The 12,404-nt window shown below is 39.3% G+C and overlaps 1 protein-coding gene across 2 annotated transcripts in view; it reads left to right on the top strand.

Moving 5' to 3' along the window:
- BLOC1S6 (biogenesis of lysosomal organelles complex 1 subunit 6) overlaps positions 1–12,404 on the top strand; it is a 133,986-nt gene that overhangs the window by 69,461 nt on the left and 52,121 nt on the right. The window lies entirely within an intron of this gene.

The following is a 12,404-nucleotide window of genomic DNA, read 5'->3' as shown; positions in this document are numbered from 1 at the left end:
GTCTCCTACTGTGATTGTATTCCTGTCTATTTCTCCCTTCAGTTTTGTCAGTTTGCTTGATATATTTGGATGCTTTGATGTTGAGTGCATATATACTTGAAATTGTTTTATCTTCATGGTATATTGACCCTTTTCTCACTGTATAATGTCCTTCTTTGTCTCCTGTGACAATTTTTAATTTAAATTCTATTTTGTCTGATGTCAGCATAGCCACTCTAGTTAACAGTTTCCACTTAGCCTGGATTTCTAGCCAAAATACTAGACATGTGTGTGAAGCCATCTTGGATGCCCCAGACTGCTCCATCTGCCAGATGAATATCAAGTTGTCCTCCATGATGCTTCGTGGAACAGATTTCTCCAGCTGAGTCATGCTTAAATTCATGACCCATACTTTTATTTTGCAGTAGTTTGTTACACAGCACTCGCTAGCCAGAACAGGAACAACTGACCCCTGTTATCCCCATTTTAGCCCAGCTTTTGGGCAGATTAAGCACCATTATGGAGTAATTCATCTTCCTTTACTTCTCTTTTTTCCTTTGGACAGAACTTCAGATATAAAAACATTCTGATCCTTTTGACTAACAGTAAATATACATATATTTTTACCTAGTTGTGATAGCTTTATGCTTATTATTTTCTTCTCCTTTATACTTTAATTTTATCTGATATTTTCATTAAGTCAACAGCTACTGGTCTGTTTTAAATAGCAACAGCATGTTCCAGATGTCATAGTAGGCTTAACATCCCTTTTTTGTTGGATTTTGAGAGGTCCCTACCCCTGGGGTTGGGGTGTTTCCACACAGACTGCTCATTTCTTGTTAGTATCCATGTCATTATCTTTGTCCTCTTTTCTTGGCTGGGGCAAACAGCTTGCAGTTAGGTGAGGCCTCCTCCCTGAGTTCTGGCCAATAAAATGTAAACAAAGTGATATGTGCCCTTCCAGCCTGCCCCATAAAAAATACTAGTAATAGAGGAAGGCACAGCCGTTCAGTGGAAGGAGCAGAGCTCCCACAACCTGCTGACCTCCACAGGACTGTATGGGGAAGGAGAAATACCCTTCGGTTAATGCTTGGAGATTCTAGGGTGCATCTGTTAGAGCAGCTGGCATTATTTACCTTAACTAATAAGGGTATTTTAAATGCCTCTGTTATCAGCATGTACATTAACCCAGCTGACAGAGTGTGACAGTAATTACTACTGACTCCTTCAAGTAATTACTACATTTTGTTTACTTTCAGTGAGTGAATTTCAGGGGTCCTGCTAGCATTTAGAATTTTGAAAGAAAAATTTCACCGGCTTGTCAAAGCTATATCTCTATAGTATCTATATGCAAAACAAAACAAAAAAAAAGCCTTAAATTAAAAATTGTGTCTTAAAAATAGGGCTGTTAGAGTTACTGTGGAATAGAGACACTAGTGTGTATTCTCTGAAGTCAGACAGTCAAGTGCTTCTACCATTCACTAGTTCATTCATTCATTCACTCATTCATTTATATAATCAATTTGTGCTAGACTTTGGTAACCCAAAGATGAAAGAGACAGATTCATTTCTTTTAGCCATGGTATGTATAATCATGAATTTACCTGGGTGACCATGGGCAAACTCTCTTTAGTTACTCCATTTGTAAAATGAAGGAAATATTACTGTTGTATTCACTGCTAGGATTTTGGTGGCACCTAAATGAGATTAACCACATAACACAGTGCCTGTCATATACTAAGTGCTCAATACATATCTTTCTTTTTTTTTTTTTTTTAAAGCTTACTAACCAATCTTGAGTTAGTTAAGCTGAGTAGTTAAGGGCAAACACTTCCAAAGAGGGACCCTTAGCTTTAATTCTTCCCCCAAATAAGCAGCACCAGAACATCTCTTGCTGTCATCTTCCTGAGGGCTTTCCTTGAATCGGGGCTACTGAGTCAATAACATTCTTCACAAAAAGAATTTTATAATATTCATAGATATCCATCATTTCTTTTAGGTAAATGCCTAACAGAATTTCTAGGTTATGGGAGTGCTACATGTATAACTTGGTAAGAAACCTCCAGCTTTCCAAAGAGTTTATACCATTTTATACCTCCATTAGGAAAGTATAAGAGGTTACTGCTAATCCTCACCAACATGGGGTATTGTCAGGGTTTCTTTTCATTTAATTTTGTTGAATTCTGATTCACCTATTTTTCTTTTTTTGTTTGTGTTTTTGGTGTCAGAGCTAAGAAATCATTGCCTAATCCAAAGTTACAAGTATTTACATCTATTTTTTCTGTTAGGAGTTCTGTAGCTTTATCTTTTACATATAAATTTATAACCCGAGGTGCCTGGGTGGCTCAGTTGGTTAAGCATCTGAGTTTTGATTTCAGCTCGGGTCATGATCTCATGGTTTGTGGGTTTGAGCCCTGCACTGGGGCTCCATACGAATTCTCTCTCTCTCTCTCCATCTCTCTCCATCCCTTCCCCCACTCATGTCCTCCCCCCCCCCCAAAATAAACATTTTAAAAAATCTATAATCCACTTTGAGTTAATTTTTGTGTATGGTGTGAAGGAAGGGCCCAAACTGCATCTTTTACCTGTGGATATCCAGATGTCCCAGCATCATTTGTTGAAAAGGCTATTCTCTTCATTGAATTGTCTTGGCTATTTTGTGGGAAAACAATTGACCACGAATATGTGGGCTTATTTCTGGACTCTCAGTTCTGTTCCATTGATTTATATGCCTATCTTTGTGCATAGTTTTCACTGGAGTAATTCATTGTAGTTCTAACTTGCACTTTGTATGTATTTTCCTGATGACTAATAATTGTGCTGGAAAGTTTCACCTTGTTCATTCCAGTCAATCCCTTTCCTTATCCCCCATAACTAGCCATTGTTTTGATTAGTTTATGTCATAAATCAGTCTTTCCTGTTCTAGAACTTTATATAAACACAGTATACATTGTTTAGTACAGGCTCCTTTCATTAAACACAATGTTTTTGAAATTCATCCATGTTATCGTGTGTTTCAATAGTAACCCAAAATTTTTTTATAGCAAAGATTTTCTAATTTATTTTAACTTACTTCTTTTTCATGTAATTTCTATGTGAAAAATTCTAGCCTACCAGGTGAATTTTTACACTTCTTATCCAATTGCTAATTCCTTTAATATTTGGTATAATTTTAAGTCTGTCCAGTTTTGGATCTCTGACTTTTCGCTTATTCTTGATTTTTGTCATTTGCATGTAGTTGCCTTCTTAAAGTCCCCTGAAGATTGTACTATAGTCAAGGGTTATTTTATTCTTTCAAAACTCATATACACTGCCATCTTTTTACTAACTTGCTTATTAAAGTATGTATTTATCCAAACATCCTATCTGAATTATATTCTTCCTATTGAGTTATTCAAATATGCACTTAGTTTAGAATACCTACTAGTTTCTGGAAAATTTGCCAGAATTATCCATGGTATTTGGGGAAACACTCTAGATATAGAAGAAACTCAATTCCCTCTGATCTTTCTTTTTTCTTTTCTCTTTTTCTTTCTTTCTTTTTTTCTTCCTTCCTTCCTTCCTTTCTTTTTTTTCAGATGCATTTGACTTTGCAGATGATTTGGAAGCATTAATTGCAAAGGTATACATTTACCTCTCTGGTTACACAAAGGAATAGGAATGCACAAAGTAGCAAATGTGAACTTGTGGTGTTCCAAGGAATAACTTTCATACAATCTGCAGATTCAAGGTTCCATCAGAAAGTCAATACTCCCTCTCCACCCCCACTGCTGGCAATAATTAAAGCTGCTGAAGAAGAGTGAGTTTTTGGTGCAGTGTCCCCACCTTTCTTGCTTCCTTTACTTTGAACTCTCAGTGTCCTCTGGCTCCTGGGTTTTTTTTTGTTTGTTTGTTTTTGGGTGTTTTTTTTTTTTTTTTTTTTTTTTGCCTTTTACTTTCCCCAAATACACCCTGCCTGCGGTAGAATTGTCAAATCAACTACCCTGTCAGCCCTCCCTTTGCTGTTCCTCTACCTTTATTCCTTCTGCAAGCCTCTCCCTGCCTATCCCCCTACCCCTAACTAATAAGACATTAATGCATGGAATTAGTTTATAGGACTGTGGTGGTCTGGCAAGGCACACTGGTAGGGTAGGCCATTAAGAAGAGCAGACTGAGACTCCTGGGCACCAGCTGAAGCTGTTCTGTACAGAGGAATTTCTTCTTCAGAGGAACCTCAGTTTTTCTTTTAAAACCCTTTAACTTATTGAGTCAGGCCCACCCAGATTATCTACAATAATCTCTCTTATTTAAAATCTACTGATTATAGGGTGCCTGGGTGGTGCAGTCAGTTAAACACCCGACTCTGGATCTTGGCTAAGGTCATGATCTTGGCTCAGGTCATGATCTCGGCCCAGGTCATGATCTCATAGTTCATGAGTTCAATACCCACATCAGGTTCTGAGCTGATGGGGTGGAGCCTGCTTGGGATTCTGTCTCTCCTTCCATTTGCTCCTCCCCTGCTTGTGTGTATGCTCTCTCTCTCAAATAAACTTAAATTTTTTTAAATAAAATCAACTGGTTATGGATTTAATTCATATTCACAAAATACCTTCACTGTAACACTTAAATTAGTGTTTGATTGAGTAACTAGGGAGCTATAATCTAACCAAATTGACATATAAAACTAACCACTACACCCCATTGCTTTTACCCACTGGTTTAATTGGTAACTAAAATGTTAACTGATGAAAACTGAATGCTTCCCAAGGCTATTTTCATTCTTTCATTTATGAAGAAATCTTCAAGAACCAAAGGAATAAAACAATAATAAAATACAAATAGCTAAGTATGTGTGAGGTGAGGTTGGGCAAGAATAGAATGAAAGCCCCTGCCTATTCAAAAGTCCAAGATTGCCCACAGGTACGGTAACTGCTTCTCATTGTCCTACGTCTTCCCTTCAGTCTCCTGGTATGCCAACCATTTCTAATTCAGCTTTCTGTGTTTGGTCCACTCCTTTCCAGATCCTTTGGCTAGAGAGAGAATAGAATATCTTGAGCCTTTTTTTTCTTTTCTGTGTCCATTGGCACAGGTTTCTCCAGCACCTAGTCTACAGTATCTGAAAAGTTTTTAATCAAGGGGCGCCTGGGTGCCTCAGTCCGTTAGGCATTTGTCACTTGGGTACAGGTCAGGTCATGATCTCACAGTTCCTGGGATGGAACCCACCCCCCCCCCCCCCCCCCCCGCCCAGCCAGTACTGCACTGACAGGGTAGAGCCTGCTTGGGATTCTCTCCCTCCACACCCCTGCCACCTCTCCCCTGCTCACTCTCTCTTTCAAAATAAACATTTAAAATAAATAAATAAAAGTTTTTAATCAATTTATTCAGGTATAATTGATGTGCAATATGGTATACTCATTTTAAGCATACAGTTCTGTGAATTTCTTTTTAATTAATATTTTTGAGAGAGAGCACAGCAGAGGAGGGACAGAGAGAGGGAAACAGGATCTGTGCTGACAGCAGAGAGCCCAGTATGGGGCTTGAACTCATGACCCATGAGATCGTGATCTGAGCCAAAGTTGGATGTTCAACTGACTGAGCCACCCAGGTGCCCCAGCTCTGTGAATTTTGAAAAATAATGCACTCATGTATCATCACAATCAAGACATAGAACTTTTTTATCGCCAATATTTTCCTTATTTCATATGTTAGTACGACCCAAAGTAATGTATAGTTTCAATGTGAGCCCTATCAAAATTTCAACATTTTTTGCAGATACAGAAAAATCCATCCTAAAATTCATATGGAACCTCAAGGACACTGATTAGGCAAAAACAATCTTGGAAAAGAAGAGCAAAGTTGGAGGCCACACAATTCCCAATTTCAAAACTTACTACAAAGCTATAGTAATCTAAACTATTCTGGCATAAACACAGACATATGGACTAATGGACTAAAACAGAGAGCCCATAAATGAGCCCTCACATAAATGGTCAAATGATTTTCAAGGGCGTCAAGATCATTCAATGGGGAAAGGGCAGTCTTTTTAACAAGTGGTATTGGAAAAACTGGATATCCAAATGAAAAAAAGATTGGACCTTTATTTTACATCATATACAGAAATCAAGTCAATATGGATCAAAGACCTAAATATAAGAGCTAAAACTATAAAACTCAGATAAAAACATAGGGGGAGAAACTTCATGATACTGGATTTGGCAACGATTTCTTGGATATGACACCAAATGCACAGGCAATTAAAGAAAAAATAGGTAAGTTGTACTTCCTCCAAATTTAAAACTTTTGTGCATCAAAGCACACTATCAACAATGAAAAAGCAACCCATGGAATAGGAGAAAATATTTACAAATTATATCTGAAAAGGGATTGGTATCCAGAATATATAAAGAACTCCTACAACCCAAGAACAACAACAACAAAAACATACTGATTAAAAATTGGAGAAAGGACTTGAGTAAACACTTCTCTGAAGAAGATCTATAAACAATAAACAAATGAAAAGATGCTCAGCATCATCATTAGGGAAATTCAAATAAAAAAACACAACTAAATACCATTTTAATCCATTAGGATGGCTATTATTAAAAAACACAAAACAAGTGTTGGCGAGGATGTGGAGAAATTGGACCCCTTGTGCATTGGTGGTGGGAATGTAAGATGGTGCAGCTGCTGTAGAAAATGTTATGGCAATTCCTCAAAAAATTAAAATTACCACATGATCCAGCTATTCCACTTCCGAGCATGCACCCAAAAGAAGTGAAAGCAGGAGCTCCAACAGATATTTGTACACCCGTGTCCATAGTAGCATTATCCACGTAGCCAAAAGGTGGAAGCAACCCAAGTGCCCATCAATAGATGAGTGGACAAACAAAATGTGGAATATACATGCTATGGAATATTATTTAGCCTTAAAAGTGAAGGAGATTCTGACACATGCTATACCACAGATGAACTTTAAAGACATTCTGCTAAGTGAAATAAGCTAATCACAGATGGACGAATATCATATGATTCTGTTTGAATGAGGTACCTGGAACAGTCAAATTCATAGAAATAAAAAGTAGAGGGGTGCCTGGGTGGCTCAGTCGGTTAAGTGTCTGACTTCGGCTCAGGTCATCATCTCCCAATTTGTGAGATCCAGTCCCATATAGGGCTCTGTGATGACAGCTCAGAGCCTGTAGCCTGCTTTGAATTCTGTATCTCCCTTTCCGACCCTCTCAATCTCTCTCTCTCTTGCCCTGTCAATCTTGCACTGTCAATCTCTCTCTCTCTCTCTCTCTCTCTCTCTCTCTCTCTCTCTCTGTCTCTCTCTCTGTCTCTCTCTCAAAAAGAAACATTAAAAAACATTTTTAAGTAGAATGGTGGTTATACGGGGCTGGGAGGGGGATGGGGAGATAGTATTTAACGGGTATGGAGTTTCAGTTGGGGAAAATGAGGATAGTGAAGGCTGCCCAACAATGTGAATGTACTTAATGCCACACAGTGCACACTTAAAAGTGGTAAGCTTTATGTAATATGCATTTAACCACAATAAAAAAAATAAAGGCCAAAACATTTCCTTGTGCCTCTCATTAGTCAACCCCCTTCCCCTCAGGTCCACGTGACTACTTTAATGCTTTCTATCACTATGGCTTAGTCTTGACAGTTCTACAGCGTATTGCAAATGGAATCATACAAAGTGTACTTACTCCTTTGTGTCTGTCTGCTTTTGTTCAGCATAATGATTTTGAGATTATTCCATGTTGTGTGTACCAATGCTTTGGTCCTTTTGCTGTTGCCTAGGATTCTACTGTGTGAATAGACTCTGGTTTGTTTATTTGTTCTTTTCTGCTGGATACTTGGGTTGTTTCCAGTTTGGGAGTATGCCTGATTTTAAGAAATAACTTTTATAACAATTAGGGCTAAGAGAGGGGGTGGAGGAAGAGAAACAAGGAAGGGGAAGTGAATGTATTATGGAAGGGACATTGGACATCTTCTAGTCCCGCTAATAAATCTAGTCTTTAAATTTGGTTAATACAGAGAATATAGTATAAGCTGCAGAGATAATGTTTTTTCTAAAAGTCTTTGCTGTGAGTCCATCTTCCCATTCTCTGTCCTCTTTCTCCCTTAAATAGAGGGGAAAACACAGCTACTCTAGAAGGCTTTCGCAAATAGTAATTTGAAAGAAAGGAAACTCTTAATAGGTGAGGTATCTAGTTACTTGGAATTATTATTGGCTGTGACAGTCTGAGTTGTTTCTTATTTCTGGTTCAAATCAGACATGTGAATCCACTGTATGGCCAAAGTGGCTTTGAAGAAGTCTTTGCTGAGGGAGGAAAGACCATCTTTTTGAGAGAGAACTGGACTCCAGTCAGCTGGGGGCATCTAGTGATAGTGTCAACTCAAAAGGAGTTTCTGATTCTCTACCTTATCTCTCATTCTTTTCCTTCTCTTTCCCACTCAGCAATCATGCCTATTTTTTTTTCTTTTTTAACTTTCCTCTTTCCCAATCTGCTAGCACATCTCTGTGAGTGAAGTAAATATTTTTTAATGTTATTTTTTAAAGCAGGCTTTCATTGATTCTGTGGCAAGACTGCTAATTTCTCTCCAACATCCATTTTCTCCTTCCTCCCAATGTTCTACTTGAGTACGTGACTGTTCTGTAAAAGACTACATCTCCCAACCTCTCCACAGCTAAGTTTGGCTGAACTCTGTCCAGTGGGACTTGAGTGGAAGTGTATGTGCAATTCCAGGTCATGCCATGGGAGGTGTGTTCTTTCTCTCCAGCCCTCCTTCTCCATCCCACTGCCTGACATGTGGATATAGTGGGGCTCTCTAAGACATACACATGAGGCTGACACTCAAATGGTGACAGAGCTACGAGCTACAAGGAACCTACATCCCTGTGTGAGAGAGATAGACTTTTTTCTATCTTGTTTGAGCCACTATTACCTTGGTCTTTGCCACAGCAACTGAATATGTACCCTAGCTAAAATAAACCCTACATTAGGCAAAAGACTGGCAATAAATGTGTAAAGATGAGTGAAACTACTTGATAGTGCAAGTCCTGAAGAGAGTTCACAACCTTCATAAAAGACAGATGCAAATTCAATAACCATAATACAGGGTAGACAATGGTAACTTCTTTATTTGAGATATATATATATTTAATTTTTTTTAATTTTAGAGAGAGAGAGAGACAGAACATGCGTGTGCAAATGGGGGAGAGAATCTTTTTCTTTCTTTCTTTCTTTCTTTCTTTCTTTCTTTCTTTCTTTCGAGAGAGAATCTTGAGCCAGCTCCATGCTTAGCATGGAGCCCAATATGGGGCTAGATCCCACAACCCTAGGATCATGATCTGAGCCAAAATCAGGAGTTGGATGCTCAACAAACTGATGCACCCAGGCGCCCTTTTATTGGAGGTATAAATGAGGCCTCATGGAAGAGATTAATTCTAATGGTAGTGTGAGGAAAGATTTCTTAAATCAAGTGACATGCAACTTGGAATTTGGACAGCAAACTGAATTCTGATAAATGGAGAAGGCTAAACAGAGTATCCAGTCAGAAAGAACTGTATGTATATCCCAAAACTAACCAGCAGAAAAGGCGGAATGTCAGTGGATGTAGAGGAGCAATAGCTCAATTAGATGGGGACCAGATTGTGATGGCCCTTGAATGTTCTATTAAGGAATTTTGTTTTAGGGTACCTGGCTGGCTCGGTCAAAAGAGCATGTGACTCTTGATCTCAGGGTTGTGAGCTTGAGCCCCATGTTGGGTGTAGAGATTAATTAAATAAATGAATAAATAAAAACCTTTAAAAAAAGGAATTTTGTTTTTGATGTGTTGAATTTGAAGTGAGGTAGAAGGGATGGCCAGCAGGTAGCAGGAATACAGTCTGGAGCTCAGAAGTGAGGTGAGAGCTGGATTCGTAGATCTGGGTGTCCTTTGAACTTAAGGAACAAAGTGAAATAGACAAGAAAGGAAGTGCAAAGCAGAGGACTGAGGAGGACACATAGGCTACATTTTTAGAGGAGTGGGGAAGATGTTAGAAAAGGTGTTTGTGAAGGAAACTGGGAAGTGATCAAATAGAAACTCAGGGAAAGTTGTCATCAGGAATGTCAAGGAATTCAGAAATGACCTCAGTTTACTTGTAATGTCAAAATGAAAATTATTCTTTCATTATTAACCCATTTCCAAGCATTTCCTATCTAAGAAGCAAATCCTATTTTAAAAATATAGTAGTTGTCTAATCTCTTTTGGACTGCTTCAATACATCTCCTTTCTCTTGGCTTGTGAATCTTGTGAGCAGAAACTAACTATAGTAGATGTTGTGGTGTGCTTCTCGATCCCTCCTTCAGGACAGAGGTGCCAATTCTCCCAGCTGCTGTGTATGTTGACAGCTGGTGGTATACACGGCTAAGGTCCTTGCTGAAGGGCACTAATTTGCCCAGTTATACACCTTTTCCTAGGGGATACCTGCATCCAATGATTAATTGCAGGTATAAAAGGTCCAGCCAATACCTCTATTTGAGACAACTCGCAGGATCAATTGAAGCCTCTGATGCAACTCGTAAAGAGTTCAATTCATCTCCTTCTAGCCAATCCCTCTTCCCTCCCTTCCTGACAGGTATTGTTCCTTAAGGTACCTTCCCATAAGCCTCCTGTATACAAATCTCTAATGCAGAATCTATTTCCTAGGCAGTCCCATCTAGGAATGTTGGTGGCCAAGCTGTCCTAGCAATGAAGCCCACTTCAGCAATGAGGATCTATCATTGGCAGTAGGTGAAGTTCTGAGAGTGCCTGGCATACTGCAGCTGTGTAGTTACTAAAACTTTCACTGGTGGTAGGGGCGCCTACCTTCCTACCTGCCAGTTAGGCATCATGATCTCACGGTTTGTGGGTTCGAGCCCTGCATCAGGCTCTGTGCTGACAGCTTGGAGCCTGGAGCCTGTGTCTCCCTTTCTCTCTGCCCTCCCCTGCTTGTGCTCTCTCTCTGTCTCTCAAAAATAATAAATAAACGTTTTTTAAAAAGTTATTTAAAACTTTCATTGGTGCAGAACTGGGATAGGGCTCTAGTAGAAGGGATGCAAGGTATAATAACTCAGTTCCTTGAAATGTTTGGGAGAAGTAGTAATTATAAGGACTATGGAACTTAATGGCTCTTGCTGTATGCTACTGAAGCATTGGAGAAAAAAAAGCAACAAAATATTGAGGGCAATTAATTTCCAATTCAAGATGAAATATGAAAAGCCAGAGGACTTTCCTGGCAGCATATAAGCAGACTCTCAAATCCTGCAGCCAGATGGAAGCAAAAGTTGAAGATTGGGTCCAAGACTTTATAAATAGTAGCACAACCCCATAGAAGAGTGAATTCTTAGCCATGCCAAGTCTGTTACACCAAGGTTAGGGTCTTGAATGGGAGGGAGTGGGACCCTGAAACTTGAGATGGGGATATCTTATCTGGGTTGATGAACTTGAAAATCTGGAATCCTTGGATTCCCTTGGCCCCTCTGGGCCTGAAGAAGTAACCCATTCCTTCCAGCTGAAGGCCACTTATCCTCCTCTACTTGAAGATGATGTCAAGGCCTTCACTCTGTTAGACAGCATGTACTTGCTCCCCATAATCAACCCCCATCTCACCTCCTGGCCATCAGACTAATGACTAGGGTCAAGTAACAATATAACCTAGCACATTCCATAACTACTCAGGGAAGGGATGGACTATAGCTAAAGAAGCTGCAGGGTCTAGCCAACATATATTGGCAGGAGCTGGGAGAATGTAAGTGGGGCTGGATCTAAGGATGTTAGATTAATGGAGGTAAGGTATAAACATTGGATAAAGAAGAATTTATGGTTATGAGAGCAATCTCTATAGCAGGATTTAATACTCTGGGGAATAGTGTTAATTTGCTGCAGGAATGGTTTTTTGAGGAAGCTCTGAAAAATAGAAAATAGAAAATTTCTATTCTGAAATAGGAAATTCAGAACTGCTTTGGAAGCAGTAGAGGATTAAAAGGCTCAGAGAAATGTGTATTCTAAAGTGGGTATATTATATAAGTCTGAAAAACCCATTTGTTTACCATGTTCTGCAGAAGAATCTGGATGATATCTCATTTACTAAAGTGATAAGGAATGTGCTGGTAAAAGGTGCACCAGAATCATTGAGAAACTTCATGGTGACTGTCTTCTGCAGGCCAGGGTTTCAGCTCTAAGCTCCATCATTATAAGACTGAACCACCTGAGAACCATGGGGATAATAGGATCCTAAAGTCACGGAGGCTGAGTGGTAGGACTAAAACCATCAGGAGCAAAGTGGGGACAATTATCATAAGAAAAAAGGGTGGAGTTATGGAGTTAGGAAGATGTGTGTCTAGGGGTGCCAGTCTGGCTGAGTCAGAAGAGTGTTTGACTCTTGATCTTGGGGTCATGAGTTTGAGCCCCACATTGGG

The sequence above is a fragment of the Felis catus genome, chromosome B3 (assembly GCF_018350175.1).
Source record: "Felis catus isolate Fca126 chromosome B3, F.catus_Fca126_mat1.0, whole genome shotgun sequence".
NCBI lineage: Eukaryota > Metazoa > Chordata > Mammalia > Carnivora > Felidae > Felis > Felis catus.
The sequence above is the reverse complement of the archived record's forward strand: the minus strand, read 5'-3'. Positions and strand labels throughout refer to the sequence as shown.